Source organism: Mustela nigripes, chromosome 4 (genome assembly GCF_022355385.1).
Source record: "Mustela nigripes isolate SB6536 chromosome 4, MUSNIG.SB6536, whole genome shotgun sequence".
NCBI lineage: Eukaryota > Metazoa > Chordata > Mammalia > Carnivora > Mustelidae > Mustela > Mustela nigripes.
Window position 1 is genome coordinate 167,447,172 of NC_081560.1, and position 18,179 is coordinate 167,465,350.

The 18,179-nt window shown below is 40.9% G+C and overlaps 1 protein-coding gene across 3 annotated transcripts in view; it reads right to left on the reverse strand.

Annotated features, from left to right (window-relative positions):
* The window catches only part of COL17A1 (collagen type XVII alpha 1 chain), an 84,206-nt gene that overhangs the window by 51,158 nt on the left and 14,869 nt on the right, over positions 1–18,179 (reverse strand). Inside the window, exon 1 of one of the 3 annotated variants that reach the window (XM_059398507.1) lies at positions 654–845. The exons of the other annotated variants lie outside the window; for them this stretch is intronic. The gene's annotated coding sequence lies outside the window, so the exon portion shown is untranslated. Of the gene's footprint in view, positions 1–653; positions 846–18,179 lie in introns of those variants that run through there. 3 annotated transcript variants of the gene reach the window in all.

Sequence of the window (18,179 nt, forward strand, 5' to 3'; positions counted from 1 at the left end):
GTTCTAAATTTGACTCCAGGAAATTCCTGGATTATACTGTTTCAGATATTACACTTTACTTTAGATTAGAGGCGGTATTGTGAGAGCGTGGTAAACAGTAATGTCCAACCATCCTCTCCAACTTAATCAGGACCTGCAGGCGCGAAGCCCAGGCGGTAGCTCAGCTCTTCGCGCTCGGGGGCCGTTTCTACAAGCCCCCACTTACCCTCTCTGTGACTTCACCGCTGAGCTAGTCTCTGCTTCAAGGGAAGAGAAGGGAATGGAGGGAGGGGGGAGAGCAAGTGCCAAAGACTGAGATCGAAGGAACCATAACTCTCTCCTATTCTGAATAAAATAACTTAACAAGCCATTTTACAATACTGAAAATAATACCAAGAAAGAAAACCCAACTGGCCACGAGAGCCCACTTTATCTTAACCGGCTTTCTTCTTCGCCCAGAGGAATCTTTCTGACTATTCCTTTAAAAGACCTCCCCCAAGCAGAATGCAGAAAGCAAAGGAACTTTTGGATCAATTAATTGTGTTCTGCTGCAATGCTTGAACCCTAACAATTTCATCTTATTTTCTCTAACAAACACGCAAATTCCAAGTAGCAATGCCAAGTCAAAGTCCCAGAGGAAGGGAGACGAAGGACGAATCCCTCCTGGAACTTACCTTCTTTGAGATTTGGAAGGGACTGGAAACAACTTTGGAATAAAACCCCCTCTCTCTCTCTCTCCTCCTGATGTTTTCTCCGAGACGTTTGCAGACCCCCCCTTTTTTTTATCCGGACCCAGCCTAGGTGTGTTAGAGCTGAGTGATCTTTCAAAAATGTTTACTTCTCCTGCTCTCCCCCTCGTTTCTTTTAGTTCTTCACTCCCTAACAAGTCCTGACAAAGGTGTGTCGGGCTTACAGTTACTCCACCCTTCCAATTATCTGACACTTGGGCATTTAAAAAAGATCTGCCTCCAGGAATCAAACTTTATGGGGGGGGGGGGGCAGAACATTTCTCAGACCAGGGGAGTCCCATTAACCATTTTATGGGTCTGTGGGGAGAAAGGAACAAAGGTAAAGGAAATGCCCTTTGTTATGTTTCCTTATCTTTCATAACCACAGTCCTGCCACAGCGTGGCATTCCCCTTCCTTGTGGCCAGAGAATGGTAGAAATCCTAAGGTGTGTGACTCACAGGGTGGCCAGGCTCGTGGGGGTGCCTGTGGGCAGAATGTCCGATTCCTAGAAAAACTATGAAGTTGGCCGGATTTATAGTCAAGACCTGTTTTTCCTACATCGGCCTTTGCCCTCTTTGCTTCATTCTGACCCAGGCCCGGTCAAGCCCACCTGGAGGAAAGGGGCGAACTCATTTAAAAATCAGATGTCAGTGACTGAAAAGTGGGACAATTGATGACATAGGGATTCGTTTTTTAAAAGGGGGCAGCCAGATATAATGATGTTTACTCCAAAGAGTGACAGGTTAGTGACAAGATTTTAAGCACTTAGCCACCAAATAATGGAGAGATACTGCTGAGGAGGGTTAAGTCTCCATACACCCAAAGACGTGTGTGGACTCCCAGAAACTTTCTATTTTCGGCTCATTTCCTGGAGCCATTAGACTTCCCTAAAGGGTCAATTTATACCAATCTGCATAATGCTCAAATACTTGCTTAGTATCTGGCTTTCGAGGACCCTAACGTCTAGCTTGAGACTCATGCTATCACTAATAATGGGGAATCTGAACTTGGAGCTCACTTAGATGGGATTCCCAATCCCGAGGGGAGCCGCTGGATTCCCGCAGTGTCTGCGCCCTGCTATGGTGGGCACTCACCCACGTGGAACAGCATAGACCACCGCACACCACCTGTGGGGGGGTCTCACTCCTAAGCCCCCAACGTTCAGCCCTGGAGTCATGCACTCAGAAGCCTTTCGGTGACCTAGAATGTGACACTACTGGGTTCTTCCTTTCTGGGATGTTCCTGCCTACCCGAAATAAATACTTATTCAACGTGTCTGCTGTCAATCTCATAGGAGAAGAGCCTTGGGGATCTGGAAGATGGGGAGCTTACAGCACAAAATCAACATCAGCCTGCATCAGTCATTCATTTACTCATTCATTTTTTTTTTTTTTTAAAGATTTTATTCACTTATTTGACAGACAGAGATCACAAGTAGGCAGAGAGAGAGAGGAGAAAGCAGGCTCCCCAAGGAGCGGAGAGCCCGATGCGGGGCTCAATCCCAGGAACCTGGAATCATGACCTGAGCCGAAGGCAGAGGCTTTAACCCACTGAGCCACCCAGGCGCCCCTTACTCATTCATTCTTGAATTACACAAAAACAGGCTTAGAGCCAGACATTAAACTGTATGTTGAGAGATCAGTGATGAAATATGGACATATTCCCTGTCCTTACAGAATTCACAGTCTAATGGAAGAAGGTAGGTCTTAAATAGTGTACTACTCTGCTAAGGCTTCCAGGACAACATTCTGGTGGCTTACACGAAAGAAATTAGTTTTCTCACAGTTCCAGAAGCTGGAAGTCTAAGACCAACATGTCAGCAGCTAGGTTTTTCCCGAAGCCTCTCCCTCCTTGGCTTGCAAAGGGCTGGCTTCCTGTTGTGTTCTCACGCGGCCTTTTCCGTGTGTGTGTGCATCCCAGCTGTCTCACCCTGTGTCCTAATCTCTTACAGGGACACCAGTCAGATTGGATTAGAGCCCATACTAACAGCCTCACATTAACTACTTCATTAAAAGCCCTATCTCCAGATTGTGCTCACCTTCTAAGATACTGAGGGTGAGGTTCGCCATCTGAATTTGGTTGGGGGGGCACAATTTATAACAAATGAGGTTCACAACAAACAATTATGCATTGATACACAATTAAGAATGTGGTAACTACTATAAAGAAAGAATTCTGGATTCTATCAGAGAGGAGAGGTCATCTGGAGGAGGGATGGAAGGGCAAGTCCCACAAAGAAGATAACATTTGGACTAATAAGAGGATGGTTGAGCAGAGGTCACACAGGTGAAAGGAGGGATTGAGATTGTTCTAGAATCTAGACAGGGAAGAAAATATTTGAGAAGGCTCTGAAGTAGAAGAAGCCAAGTAAGTTTGAGGAAAAGTGATGCCACCCTATTTAAGTGTCCTAAACGAAGTGAGGATGGCAGTAGGAGAGAAGCTAGAGAGCGAGCAGGGGCAAGATCACGCAAGGCCTCATGAGCCACGGGAGGGAGGTGTTTTTAGGTATTAGAAAAATGTTCTTAAATTGACATTAGAAAGCAACTCGGGGCGGGGGGGCGCCTGGGTAGCTCAGTGGGTTAAAGCCTCTGCCTTCGGCTCCAGGTCATGATCCCAGGGTCCTGGGATCAAGCCCCACACCGGGCTCTCTGCTCAGCAGGGAGCCTGCTTCCCTCTCTCTCTCCCTCTGCCTGCCTTCTGCCTACCTGTGATCTCTGTCTGTCAAATAAATAAACAAAATCTTTAAAAAAGAAAAAAGAAAGCAACTCCATACTGTTACCATGTGAGTGTTTGGATTATTAAGAAGGAAGAGAGACTGGAATTAACCTTTTCTAAGGTCTGTTGTGTACCAGGTATTTTATATACATTATTTTACTTATTCCCTATAGCAACTCTAAGAGGTGTGTACTACTGTGTTTTTTTTTTCTTTTATAGCTGAGGAAAGTGAAATTCAGTGAGGTTGAGTAACCAGGCCAAAGATTTTACATCTAATAAGTGGCTCCAGAAAGGGCAGAGGGCCTATAAATGGAGTTAATGATTGATCATAGCTACCTGATGAGGGCTCCTTACAAAACCAATGGTATGGGGTTCAGAGAGCTTCCAGGTAGATGAACACATCCACATACCAGGAGGATGAGGCATCCTGGCTCCACAGGGACAGAAGCTCCTGTGCTCAGGACCTTCCCAGACTTTGCCCTGTGCCTCTCTTCTTCTGGCTGTTCCTCTGTACCCTTTATCATATCCTTTAATAAACTGGTAATCATAAATGTTTCCCTGAGTTCTGCGAGCTCCTCTAGCAAATAATTGAATCCAAGAGCGAGGAGATCATGGGAACCTCGGATTTTGTGCCACATTGGACAGTAGATGTAGGTAACCTGGGGACCTATTATTGCTTATGACCAGTGTCTGCAGTGGGGGGCAATCTCGTGGGACTGAGCCCTGACCCTGAGGGATCTGACACTGTCTCCAGACAGACAGTGTCAGAATTGAAATAAATTGTAGGACACACAGCTGTTGCTGTGGAGTTGCCTGATGTGGGAACCCCTCCCCTTGTCTGCCCCCATTTGGTAAACAGAGTGTCCAAAGTGCTGTAGGCTTGTAGACATGTGAGAGTAAAGGAAGACACAAGAGGAGGACTAGGTTGGGGTTTTTTGTTTTGTTTTGTTTGCTTTTTTACACACAGTGACAAAGCCTATATTCCATTCAACTCTTGAACTCTCGTTTCCCACTGCCTGGTGTATCATTGAAATTTAAATTTGCCCATAGCTTTGAACTGAAAGAAAATAGACATTATCAAAATAGATCAGGCCAAGAGCAAATGACAACTTAAATCAGAATGAAAACCGTCTGAATAGTGGGGATATTTGCCGCCAACAGCATTATGGTGTTGATATAATTTCTTGATGCATTTAGATAAAAATCTATCTATTATGACTTGGCAACCATAGACCAATTATTTAACCATAACGACTGTATAACATGCTAACGAACCGTTGGAATCAGCATGGCTTTTTCCCCCCTTGGGGTACTGTAATAACATAATTCTCCAGGAACAATGGAAAAGTCACACCCAAAATAGATAAACTCCAAAGTAATTCATCCAAGATCCTCTGAGCTAACTCAATAGCTATTAAGTCTATGTTTATGTGTGCATGTGTATGCTGTTTACAGAGTCCTGCACTAAGCATTCTGGAAGAGAAGAAAATTAAAAGAACTCTAGCATTTATATTCGTTATTCAACATTCATCTTTTTTTTTTTTTTTAAGATTTTATTTATTTATTTACATACAGAGATCACAAGTAGGCAGAGAGGCAGGCAGAGAGAGAGGAGGGAAGCAGGCTCCCCACTGAGCAGAGAGCCCGATGTGATACTCGATCCCAGGACTCTGGGATCATGACCTGAGCTGAAGGCAGAGGCTTTAACCCACTGAGCCACCCAGGCGCCCCTCAACATTCATCATTTACTGTACTTAGCAAAATCATTTATAAGAAGACATTATCTTGGTACATGGAGTGAAAGAAATCTTATGTTCATTCAACATTTGTTTATCAAGTTCCTACCATACGCCTGGTACTAAGGGAGCTGTCTTTTAAATGTTTTGAATTAACCAGAAACAAACAAAATCCTTGCTGAAACAAAGGAACAGAATCATATTTAGGATAGAGCAGTGACTAAGAGACCGGAAAGGTGTTTCTTGTTCCCCGCTCCTTTCAGAGCTGTGTTAATGAGTCATGTTTAATCAATGTGTGATGGACTAGAAAGAAAATTCCCTTAAGTGGCAACCGGAAAAATATTCATCCTCCCCAAATTATTTACTGACTTTTAAATAGGTTGGGGAGAAAGGATGCCTGTTCACGTGTAGCCCAGATTGGCACCTGGTGACCAGATTCTTATCACTTGCTGAGCAGCATTGAGTATAGGTGGACCCCATTTTACATGGCTGCCAAGTTTCTGAAAAGTGATGTGTAAATCCACTTTTTGGTAACTGGGTATTTTTGTCAAATGACTACTCACTACCTTGTTAATCTATGTGAACACAGAGTTTTCTTTATCTATTTGGTTTAAAGGAATGTACCCTATCGATTTCCATCGATTTTGTGACTCTCCTTTCATAAAACAACATCACTTCATAGTGATATGTTGTTCTGATGATACTTTCCTCCAGGAATCCTGAAGTTTTGGGATATACTTGCCTTGTCTCCCTAAGAGACAATAAAAAGTTCCCTGAGAAGGAGGTGAGGGAAAATCATTTTATATTTAATGAGATAATTCCAGTACCTACAGTCAGTGATTCAGCTCTTTTGTTGGATAGTAAATTCACTGGTTTAAAACAAACAAACAAACAAAAAACACCAAATTCCTACATATTAAAATAAAAATGATACAATAATTATTGCAGTTTGCTATTCTATTTCGAAGACCAGAAGACCATATTTCTGCCTGGCTCTCTCTCTGGTTGCATATACTCCTGGATAGTAAGACTTCCCTGTAAACAATGAAGACAACAGCATATGTCACAGTTTATGGAGCAGTCGGACTTTTGGAAGGATGCAACTGAGACACAGTATACCAACTCCTGCCCTTCACACATGGGCTTAAAGTCTCCATCTGCTTTTCCTGTCCATAATGGTTCCTGAATTGTTCTCAAACTGTGTTCTTTGCTGCCTTTTTAAAATAATAGCAAAGCACCTGGTTTCTTTTCTTCCATTTCTAATTTCAGATCTATTCGTTTATCCAGTCAGAACCCATACTTGTTTGTTGAATGAGTAAACTAATATGTATTGAGTGTCTACTCTGAGCAAGGCATTGGGTGTGGAGATACAATTGAAGATGAGATGTAAAACGTGCCTTTAAGGAATTTACAACATGAAAAAAATATATGGATACCCAGCTGTGGGCGTCAGCTATTGTTTCATACAAGAGTTGTCATTTGAGCTGTACTTAAAAGGATGGGTGCTATTAAGAAACTGAGGGCAGAGTTGAATTTTCAAGCACAGAGTCCAGCATGAGAGCCACCGACCTAGGAAAGAGTAAGGCTTGGGTGGAAGATGGTAAAACATACCATGAAAAAAAGAGTAGATGGGAGAGGTTGGACGTGTAGGGTGTGCCAGTCGGATCATGGGAAATCTGAAATGCCAGTCTGAGGAATGCCTACGTCCTTCCATGGGTGAAAGGGATTTATGGGAAGTCGAGAAATGGAATGATGGGAACTGGGTGGAACAAAGATTAGTGTGATGACCATGTAGAGTGGACCAGAGAGATGAGACAGAGAAACTAATAAAGGACACCGGGGTAGTAGTTTAGGTGAAATCTAAGGGCTGAAGCTTAGGAAGGCAAAGATGAAAAGAGGAAAGGAACCAAGGGAGCCAGTATCGGGGAGGCTGGGAAGACACAGGGCATTGAGTGATTGCTGTTAGGATGAGAAAGAGGGTAGGACCTGGGATGACAATGAGATTTTTCCAAGCCAGCCACTGACCCCAGCAATTTCCTTCCTTTTCCCTAGTTCCAAAGGCCTTCCACCTTCCCCAGAAGACCACCTTACAGCTTACAGAGGGATATGGGGTCCGGGGAGGGGGGAATCATTCCCTTGACTTTTTCCTGCCTCTGTTTTGTCCTATGTTCATTATCTAACACATGGGAGGTTTAAAAAAATGGTTTCATTATCTGTCTTGGAGAATTTAGAACTAAGACAATAGGATAATATTAAAATATATCACCTATAGAAAATACACTTAAATAGTTTAAAAATGCCATGTGTTATTTTTAACACATGCTCTACCAGATTATCTGTAACTTGTTTCTTTTCTTTTTTAAAACATGTATGTATGTATGTATGTATTTGTTTGTTTTTAAGATTTTATTTATTTGACAGAGATCACAAGTAGACAGAGAGGCAGGCAAAGAGAGAGAGAGGGAAGCAGGCTCCCCACCAAGCAGAGAGCCCAATGTGGGGCTCAATCCCAGGACCCTGGGATCATGACCTGAGCCAAAGGCAAAGGCTTAACCCACTGAGCCACCCGGGTGCCCCCAAACATGTATTTATTTATTTATTTATTTAAATTTTTCAAAAAATGTATTTATTTTTTAAAAATTTATTCGAGAGAGAGAGAGCGCATGCAAGTGGGGGAGAGGAGCAGAGGGGGAGGGAGAGAGAGTCTCAAGCAGACTCTGGGTTAAGCATGGAGCCCAACATGAGGATCAATCTCATGACCCTGAGACCATGACCTGAACTGAAACCAAGAGTCTGATGCTCAGTCGACTGCACAACTCAGGTACCCTTTAATATTTATTTATTTAAGTAATCTCTGGGGCACCTGTCATTCCTAGTCTTCTGTTTGGCACTGTTCACCTGCCCACCCTGGCACTGTTAAATCTCTCTAAGAACTGGGATAAGCCAAGTGATTTGTATTCATAGGCTCGAAGGGACATGGAAGGGATGTCAGATGCATTGAGGAGATGAAAAGTTCAATAGTGCTCAGAGAAAAAGATGATCTCTAAAAAAGGAATTACTGAATATAAATAGGCCAGTTGTTTAAAATGTGTGTGAGGCTTGATCTCTACTGGGGAGCAAGGAAAAACAATTCAACAAAAAAGGAGGAAGGCACTTGACAGCTGCATTTGTTACTGGATTTTAATGGCTTTTAGCCCAAAGATCTGCAATGTCTGTATCAGGTGATGAATATTCTGTTGTACTTTAGGCCATGATTCAGAAGATGGGCTTGGTTCTCACAAACATGTCCACACAAGGACTATCTTTATTAAGATGAAGACCACACCCTATTATCTGGTCTGTGGTTACCACTATTTTCCTCATGGTTATGTCTCTAACACAGAGATTCACGCTGAAAATCACATCTTACGGCCTGAACGGCTCATTGACTCAACATTCCAGTGATTATAAAACTCATCCCCCCAATTTCTTTTTGAAGATTTTATCTATTTATTTGGGAGAGAGGGAGTGAGAGAGAGAGTGCGCACGGAGGGGAGGGAAAGGGAGAAGCAGAGTTCCTGCCGAGCTGGGAGCTGGATCCTGGGATCCTGGGATTCTGGCCCGAGCTGAAGCTAGACACTTAACTCACTGAGCCACCCAGGCGCTCCTTCTCTAAAAAGTTTCAAACTATTCTTTTTCATAAAACAACTTCCCAACTTGTGTTTGCAGCCCCTGGTGTTTTAGCCATTTGCCAGAATCAGATACAACTCAGATCATTTAAATTCAGTAAAATTCACCTTTTTTGTGCTCTATGAGTTTTGACAAATGCTAGTAGTTGTATAACCACTCTTCAAGATCTAGAACAGTTCCATCACACCCCCCAATTCCATTGTGCTCCACTGCAATTTACCTCCATCTCCAGCCCCTGGCGACTAATAATCTGTTTTCTATTCCTATGGTTTCCCTTTTCCAGAATGTCGTGTAATCATACAATACATCGCCTTTCAAGACTGGCTTCCTTGACTAGTATTTGAGATTAATCCATATTGTGTACATCACTAGTTTGTCTCTTTTTATTACTAAGTCATATTCCATTGTTTTGATATATAATTTTTATACATTCATATTTTGATGCCCATTTGGATTATATCTCATTTTTTGTCAATTACGAATAAACTTGCTTTAAATATTATGTAATTATATTGCATGAACCTAAGATTTTATTTTTTGTGGGCAAATACCTATGAGTGGAATGTTGACCTAGGTAAATATAGATATAATTTGTTAAGAAGCTGACAAATTTTTAAAAAAATATTTGTGCCATTTTGCATGTCCACCAGTCATATACGAGAGTTTATTTTGTTCCACATCTTTGTCAGCTCTTGGTATTGTTCGTTCGTTTGATTTTAGTCATTCTAATAAGTGTGGAGTGGTATTGCAATATGGCTTTAATTTGCATTTCTCTGTTGACTAAGATGTGGACCATCACGTCATGTGTTTATTTACCATTCATGTATTTCCTTTGGTGAAGTGTCTGTTCAAATATTTGCCCATTCTCAAACTGGGCTGTTTTCTTATTATTGAATTTTGATAAATCTCTCTATATGCTGAGTGTAAGTTCTTTTAGAGAGAGGTGTTTTTGTGGGTATTCATCCCTGTCTGTGGTTAAACTTGCTACTTTCTTTCCTTTCCTTTTTTTAATGTTTTATTTATTTATTTGAGAGAGAGAGCATGAGTGGGAGGACGGACAGAAGGAGAGAGGGAATGTTAAGCAGACGTGTTGCTAAGCGCAGAGCCTGTCATGGGGCTCAATCTCACAACCCCGAGATTACAGCCTGAGCCAAAATCAAGAGTTGGACGCTTAACCAGCCAAGCTGCCCAGGTGCTCCTGCGGTCTTTGATTTTGCTTATGTACAAGCGTACACTATATATATAGCATAACCATACATAATTGCATATGTAGTTGGTATTAGGATTTTAAATAAACTTGTCTATTAGATCAATTAGTAGTAAGAAAAATAGAAGTTTTTATTTTACCTTCATTTATTCCTTTTTCGAGGTTCTTCCTTACTTTATGTAGACCTGAATTCCTGACCTATAGGATTTTCCTCTTCTCCAAAAAACTTCTTTTAGGGACATCTGGATGGCTCAGTAGGTTATGTGTCTGCCTTCAGCTTAGGTCATGATCCCAGGGTCCTGGGATCAGGTCCTACATTGGGCCTTCTGCCTGCTGTTCGCCTGCTTGTGCTCACTCTCTCTCGGTCTCTCTCACAAGCTAAAAAGTAAACAAAATCTTTAAAAAAAGGTAAACAAAACCCACTTCTTTTAACATTTCTGGAAAGACCGGTCTATTGTCAACTAATTCTCTCGATTTTTGTTTGAGAAAGTCTATTTCTCACTGACCCCTTTTCTTACCACTCCTATAGCAGAAATGATTGGCAGTAATGATATCCCATCATAATCTCTGTGATCTCATTTGAGATTTGTTCCTTGGGCAGATCCCTCTGTTTTTCTCAGTAGCAACATTAAATATTAAGCATGACATGTGCTATTTTTTGCAGCTATTTAAGATTTATCCTCTGGGGAAGATGCTTACGCAGGGTGATCTGCTTTAGAACTATTAATTTCATCTTTTTAATCCATAAACAAATTCAAATCATTAATAGTGTGGTGAGTGTCAGTTGGTATTATGGACAGGATGTGATCAAGGAGCTCCAGAATATTTGGAAGAAGTGCGTAGCACATGCCAACTTCTCATGACTCTGCACACAGCGTTCTGTATATATAGACTGAGGATGGATCATCTGTCATAGCGGTCACGGTGGTGGCCTCCCAGTTCTACCCCCAAACTGTTTACCTCAACCTCCTGTCCTTGTTAATGATTTAGGAAGGAAATGTGATCCATTTGTGGCAAATTGTATGTGAAGAAAGCCTATCTAGGGACTTCAGGGAAAGGCTTATTGCTTCTAAGGAGACAAGAGATAACCCTTTTCTTTTTCAGGGTATTGTTATGTCTGGATGTGGTGTGGACCTGCTGTGACTTGCAGCCACAAGAACGAAATCATCACAGTGAGGAGATGAGAACTGAAAATATCCCTGCTCCTCATAACAACATTGAGTGCTAGAATAAACAGTCAATGAGCCACCCCATCTCTAAATTCTCCATATGTTGAGATTATAAACTTCCTTACCATTTAAGCCAATCTGAGTAGGTTATTGGAGTTGAAAGCATCCTCATTGGTTATTGGAGTTGAAAGCATCCTCACTGATACTTAATAATAAATAATGGTATTCTCGGATACATAATAAGTAATGGTATTGTCTAAATATACATAGATGCTGTTGTGAATAACAAAATATAAATTTACTGTAAATTTTAATGAAATCAAAGTGTTCCTCTGTTATTGCCTAATTTTTAATTTTTTAAAAGATTTTATTTATTTATCAGATAGAGATCACAAGTAGGCAGAAAGGCAGGCAGAGAGAGGGGGGGAAGCATGCTTCCTGCTGAGCAGAGAGCCCAATGCAGGGCTCCATCCCAGGACCCTGGGATCATGACCTGAGTGGAAGGCAGAGGCTTTGACCCACTGAGCCACCCAGGTGCCCCTGCCTAATTTTTAATCAACTGGTTCCAAAAGTACCTATATTATCATGTAAAATACTTTTTATTTTACATTACTTTTAAATTACTTTGACTGTAATTACTCTGTAAAATACTTTGACTTTAGATACTCACTTTTCAAAGGTTGAGAGTGATTCACTCAGATGTAAACACTCAAATATAGCTCCCTCATTGTCAAGACCACAAACACCCAAGACTCACAAGCACCAAATCTCAGAAGATGCCAGAATCTTTGAATTTAATTTTAGTAAAAATGGGCATACTTCGAATATTAATATCATAAAATCTTGGAGGTCTTAGAGATCACCTAATGATAATGCAAGTGAGAAAATTGAGACCTAAATAAACTAAAAATGTTATTAAAGGTCATTAATGACAGACTCAGGACTAAAATGTAGGTTTTTGTTTGCTTGTTTTGCTAGGCTTGGGGAAATGTTCAAGATGTTTTTGGACACTCTTAACTATCCTGCCTACTGAGGAGCTTGAAGGATTACCAAACCTTATGGACCAAGCACGTGCCTCTAAAGTCCTGTGCAAGTTTTAGCAATTCTCAATGATGAACTAAAGCAGAAAAACCCTGCTCTTGATGATTTTACCAATCACCCATTTCTCCTGGGAGTAAGAAGTAAGCTCAGCCGTTCTGTACAAGATATTTGGAAGGGCAGGATAGTTAGTGTGGCATAAAATCAAATTTATTTTACAAGGTAATTTTTTTGGTATGTACTTTATCAGATTATGCTCTTTTCATCGATATGAAATAAAGCAGCCACAGCAGAAAGAGTATCCGAAATGGGTACTAACATTTAAAAGAAACTGTTATCATTTCTGATTACCTCAGACCTCTTCAGCCTCTTCGGCCTATAGAGCACTTAATTAAAATTTTAAATGGCCAAAAAACTATAAAGATCCAATTATCCAATGCTAAACCTCACTGATCATCAGGGAAATACAAATCAAACCTATCATGAGATAGGACCTCACACAGAATAGTTAAAATCAACAACACAAGAAACAACAGGTATGGGCAAGGATGTGGAAGAAACCCTCATGTACTATTAGTGGGAATTGTAAACTGGTGCAGCCAGTGTGGAAAATGGTATGGGGGCTCCTCAAAAAGTTAAAAATGGAATTAACCTTATGATCCAGCAATAGCACTACTATGTATTACCCAATGAATACAAAAACACTAATTCAAAGGGATACATGCACCCCAATGTTTATAGCAGCATTATCTACAATAGCCAAATTAAGGAAACAACCCTAGGCTCTACTGACTGAAGAATGAATAAAGAAGATGTGATACACACACACACACACACACACACACACACACAGAGGAATATTACTCATCCACAAAAAAGAATGAAATCTCGCCATTTACAATGACATGGATGGAGCCAGAGAGTAGAATGCTAAGTGAAATAAGTTGGTTAGAGAAAGACAAATACCATATGATTTCATTCATGTATGGAATTTAGAAACAAACAAACAAAAAAGAGCAAAGAGAAAAAAAGAGGGAGAGAGAGACAAACCAAGAAACAGACTCTTAACTATAGAGAACAAACTGGTGGTTACCAGAGGGGAGGTCTGGTGGGGGATGGGTGAGACAGCAGATGGGGATGAAGGAGGGCGCTTGTGATGATGAGCGCCGGGCGATGGATGGGGGTGCTGAATCACCATATTGTACACCTGAATCTAAAATGACACTGTATATTAACTACCTGGAATTTAAAAACTTAAAGAGTGAGGAAAAAAAGAAATATCTTCATTAAAAAAAAAATCCAGTAATCCTCCTCCTTCCCCAGAACTAGCAAGAAGCAATTTACACTTCACTATAATTTTTTTAAATAATAATCCCACATAGCTTGGAAAAGTATCATAAATAAAGTTCAGGTCATCAATAATAATATATCACCATAATTGAAACAACACTGGAATAGGTAATTTTGGAGGGAAGTAGACAGTCTACATCCGAAACCTGGTAAAACAGACCTAGACTGAGCAAAAATATCTGAGTTGATTGCAGTCGTATTGACTTAACTATATATAGAACCTCACAGGACTGTTCAAGGCTGCCTGTTTTCTTAGCAATAACTTGTGGCTAGAAAGCAGTGTTGTTGGCAAAGGAAAAACACAAAAGGGGACTCTTCCTTTAAAGGGATAAATATGCAGCAGGTATGTGACCTTTGGGTTTCCTTTTTTGGTTTGTCTGAGTTAACTTGGGTATCTGAGAAAGGGCTAGGAGAGTTAACTTGTTTGTGTAAACCTTAACTTAGTGAGACTATGAGGGTGTTTTGGGTTAGGAGAGATACACAAATGGGTGAGTGATGAAAGACAGGAGAGTTTCCTCTGATGCTTAAACAAATGGGGTTGGGAGTAGGTAGCGTGGGAGGGAATTTCCATCAGCTCAAAATAAGATAAATCAAAGGGGACTTTACCACAAACGCTGGGAAGGGATTTTGAAATATAAAGTTAATTTCGTCGGATCTTACACCACTGAAAATCCTCACAGCAATTATCTCCTTGTGCTCTCAGAAAGTTCTTGCAACCCATCAGAGTGCTAGCTCATTAAAGTCTGAGCACTCACCCTAGAACACCAACAGGCTTATTCTAGGGCTCAGGAAATGCATGGGGAAAATGTAAACCATCATTGATTATTTTGGGAAATCCACATAGTGTTTAAACCTAACAATAAAGCCAGTTTAAGCTTCTTGTAGCAACGTGGGCAGGAGGCCTTATACAGGTAGCCAGATTCCCCCTTCCCATGAAGAGATGGAGACTGTTCTCCACCGGGATATCAGTGCCCAGTTAGAGAAAGAAGAATACAAATCAGAAAAACGAGTCCTAACCCCTGGGCAAGATTGGCTGGAACGATTTGGTATCAATAGAACTTAGGGCCAACTGCAAATGTAATGCCTACGGACACCATCCTTGCTCGTCTGGTTGATGAAACTTGGGGGCCAACTTTATCTCCGTCCCCACATTGGACATTGTTCTTTGTACCTCCTCTGCACCTGCCCACACTTTCTCTCCACCTCTAATACTTGAATGCAGCTGTTTGTTTTCTTAAAGTCCTTGGAGAAATGGGCTGGGTTTTACTTTTTTTTACTCCATTCCCAACACCAAACACAGTGCCTATAGTGTAACAGACAATCAGTAAGTTTCCTCTTTCCTGAGCTCCTGATTAGTTTTTTCCCAACCAGTACCGTCTGCTTCCATAGATATCCTGTTGCACTTCGCTATCCACATGCTAAGACCCGGACGTGTCACAGTCCCCCGTCCCCTCTTCTAGGCCATGTCTCTGATGGCTGTATTCATCTTTGCATCTACGGAGACTGGTCTGTATTCAGAGATCACTGTAGTATTCAAAAAATATTCCTTCCAAGTGGAATGAAAGTAAAGAAAAAGAGAACCGAAAAGAAGTATGAGGCAGAAAAGAAGGAAATTAAGAAGGGAGTCATGAACGTAGCACAGAAGGGAAGAGGAGGACAGTGCATGGGAAGATGAGAAAGATTATTTAGACTGGGTTTCCCTAAATCAGGAGGGATAGAATGCATCTAGAGCCCTCAAGAGAAGAGCTAGAACACTCTTGCAATTTCTTCTACTTCCCTTCCAGCATTTTCTTAACTGTGTTCCAATTTGGGTTAGACTCTTGATGTTTCGTGAGTGCAGTGAGAGAAGGGACATGTGGGCATGTTTCCACCTTCTCACCCATTCCAGCATGCACAGGTAATAGCAGCAGCTGGGCTCTTTTCCACTACAGAACCTGGTACCAGTTGGAGAAAATAAAGCATCAGACTCCTTATTCCTAACCTCAGAGTTCTTGAGATGAGGCTCTGAAATGAAGATCTGGGGTTAGGTTTCATTTGCTTTTCCCATGGGGATTGACTCCCTATTTTGCCTCAGGTAAAGGGACAGGAACTTGCTTGTTCTTCTGGTTCTGGAGTTTTTACAGTCTTGTTAACTTAGTGTATATTTCTTTTTGGGGTTCTATTGCCAGCTTATTCTAAGTCTGATGCTCTAATCTCTTTGAGTGATGACATGTCATAACTATAACCCCAAGACATTTTCAGGTAAAGGCAGGATACAGGCACTCCTTGATTTTATTTGTGGAGGTACATTCTAGCCCACAGGGAAATGCGTAAGAAATAATCTGTCATCGTAAGGGGTTTGGTAGAATCATGCTGACATCTGGTAGTTGTGAAGGGAGTTTAGATCAATGAAAAGAGCATATTCCAAAGAAATTATCTTTTTTCAACACTTTTTCCAAAAAGAGGTTTAAAGGACTCCTGTGATTTTTTTTTTTTAACCAGTGAAAGCACCTGCCATTCCTAAGGGAGCTGTCCTTACATGTTTAGTCTCAATCTCTACACCTCAGATTCCTGGCATCCCTGGGAGAGGTTTTTCTATTGGAATGGAGAATTTTACTGAAATATAAATAGGCAGGAGTTTGTGAACTAACTCCCTCAGTCAGCACATGAGACACAATGTGAAAACCAACAACAGAAGGTCCCTTCCTTCTGAAAGCTCTGGCCCAGAGACTTGAAGGATATTCTTTTTTGCAATCTTTTAAACAAAACAGTACAAGTCCTCATAAAAATGAATTATTTACATGATGCAAACCCTATTAAGAGATTTCTGTAGATTTTTAATTTACATGAATATTAAAAACAATTCAACCTGTTGACTTCAGGCATGGTACTCTCAAGGAAATTAGGCAAGAGTATAGGGTAGGGCTCAGTACAACCCCATACAATGCACCAATTGTCAAAAAATTGGAGTTCCTGGGTAAGAATGTTTCTCATGTAAGAAGAACAACACATTCTTCTTCTTCTTCTTCTTCTTCTTCTTTTTTAAAGTAGGCTTCACATGCAGCATGGAGCCAATGTAGGACTTGAACTCACAACACTGAGATCAAGACCTGAGCTGAAATCAAGAGCTGGACGCTTAGCTGATTGAGCCATCCAGGTGCCCCAATACATTCATTCTTAATAAAACAAATGACATCCCCCATACAGCAGAAAAGTGAGCACACAGTTCATTTGCAGATGAGTCGGATATTCAGCAAATCATTAACTGCACAGATGAACCCCACATTCCATTAAGTGTTTACTTTTGTGCAGCTCTATTTACCTGAACACATCTGAGAACCTTGCATTTCCAAAGGCAGCTAACAGGTTTGGCAGAGAACAGACATGGGCTCAGAGGTGAAGGCCTATTGATATCTCAGAGACCTTCTCAGTTACACCTGAATTCCAAGATCATGGTTTATCATTGGGTAAGAATATTTTCAGAAAAGAAGTATAAGTCTATATATTTGTTATTTTAAAGTAATATTTAGATCTGGTAGATGGAAATCTCTAACAACAGAGATGGGTGATAGAGGATGAAAATATAATTTAGGATACTTTGAGAGCTCCTGTGATCTTCATACAAAAGAGTGTGATATAGGAGAAAACCTGAACTAATGAATGAAGAGTTCCCTTCTAGCTTCACAGCAACTCACACTGCTTTGTTGTAGCTAGCAGTTGAAGGCACTATTTTATTGAATAAGCAACTATCACCATGTTTGTATGCACACAAATAGGTATTAAAATGTTTAACAATGGGAATCTATCTACAACGGAATATTATTCTGCCATAAAAAAGAATGGAATCTTTCCCTTTGCAATGACGTGGTTGGGGCTAGAGTGTATTATGCTAAGCGAAATAAGTCAGTCAGAGAAGGACAAATACCATATGATTTCATTCATATGCGAAATTTAAGGAACAGAACAGATGAATATGGGAAAAAAAGAGAGGCAAGCCATAAAACAGGCTCCTAACTGTAGAGAACAAACTAAGGGTTGCTGGAGGGGAGTTGGGTGGTAGATGGATTAAATGGGTGATGGGGATTAAGGAGGGCACTTGGGTGCTGTGTGTGTGATGAATCACAAGTCTTGCTCCTGAAACTAATATTACACTATATGTTAACTAACTAGAATTAATTGATTACTTTATTTATTTATTAAATATTTATTTATTTATTCTAGAGAGCAAGTAAGCAGGGAGAGGGGTAGAGAGGGAGAGAAGCTGACTCTCCGCTGACTGTGAAGCCCAACACAGGGCTCAATTTTATGACCCTGAGACCATGACCTGAGCCTAAATCAAGAGTCAGATGATCAACCTACTGAGCCACCCAGGTGCCCCCCTAACTGGAATTTAAATAAAAGCCTGAAACACAAAAAAAGAAAAAGAAAGAAAGAAGGAAAGAAAAGAGGAAACCAATGATTTTCTTACAGTTGTAAATAACCTCTCATGATTTTGTTGTTTTAATATTTTCCACGAAGAAAAAAATTCATTAAGCCTAGAATCGGGGCGCCTGGGTGGCTCAGTGGGTTAAAGCCTCTGCCTTGGCTCAGGTCATGATCTCAGGGTCC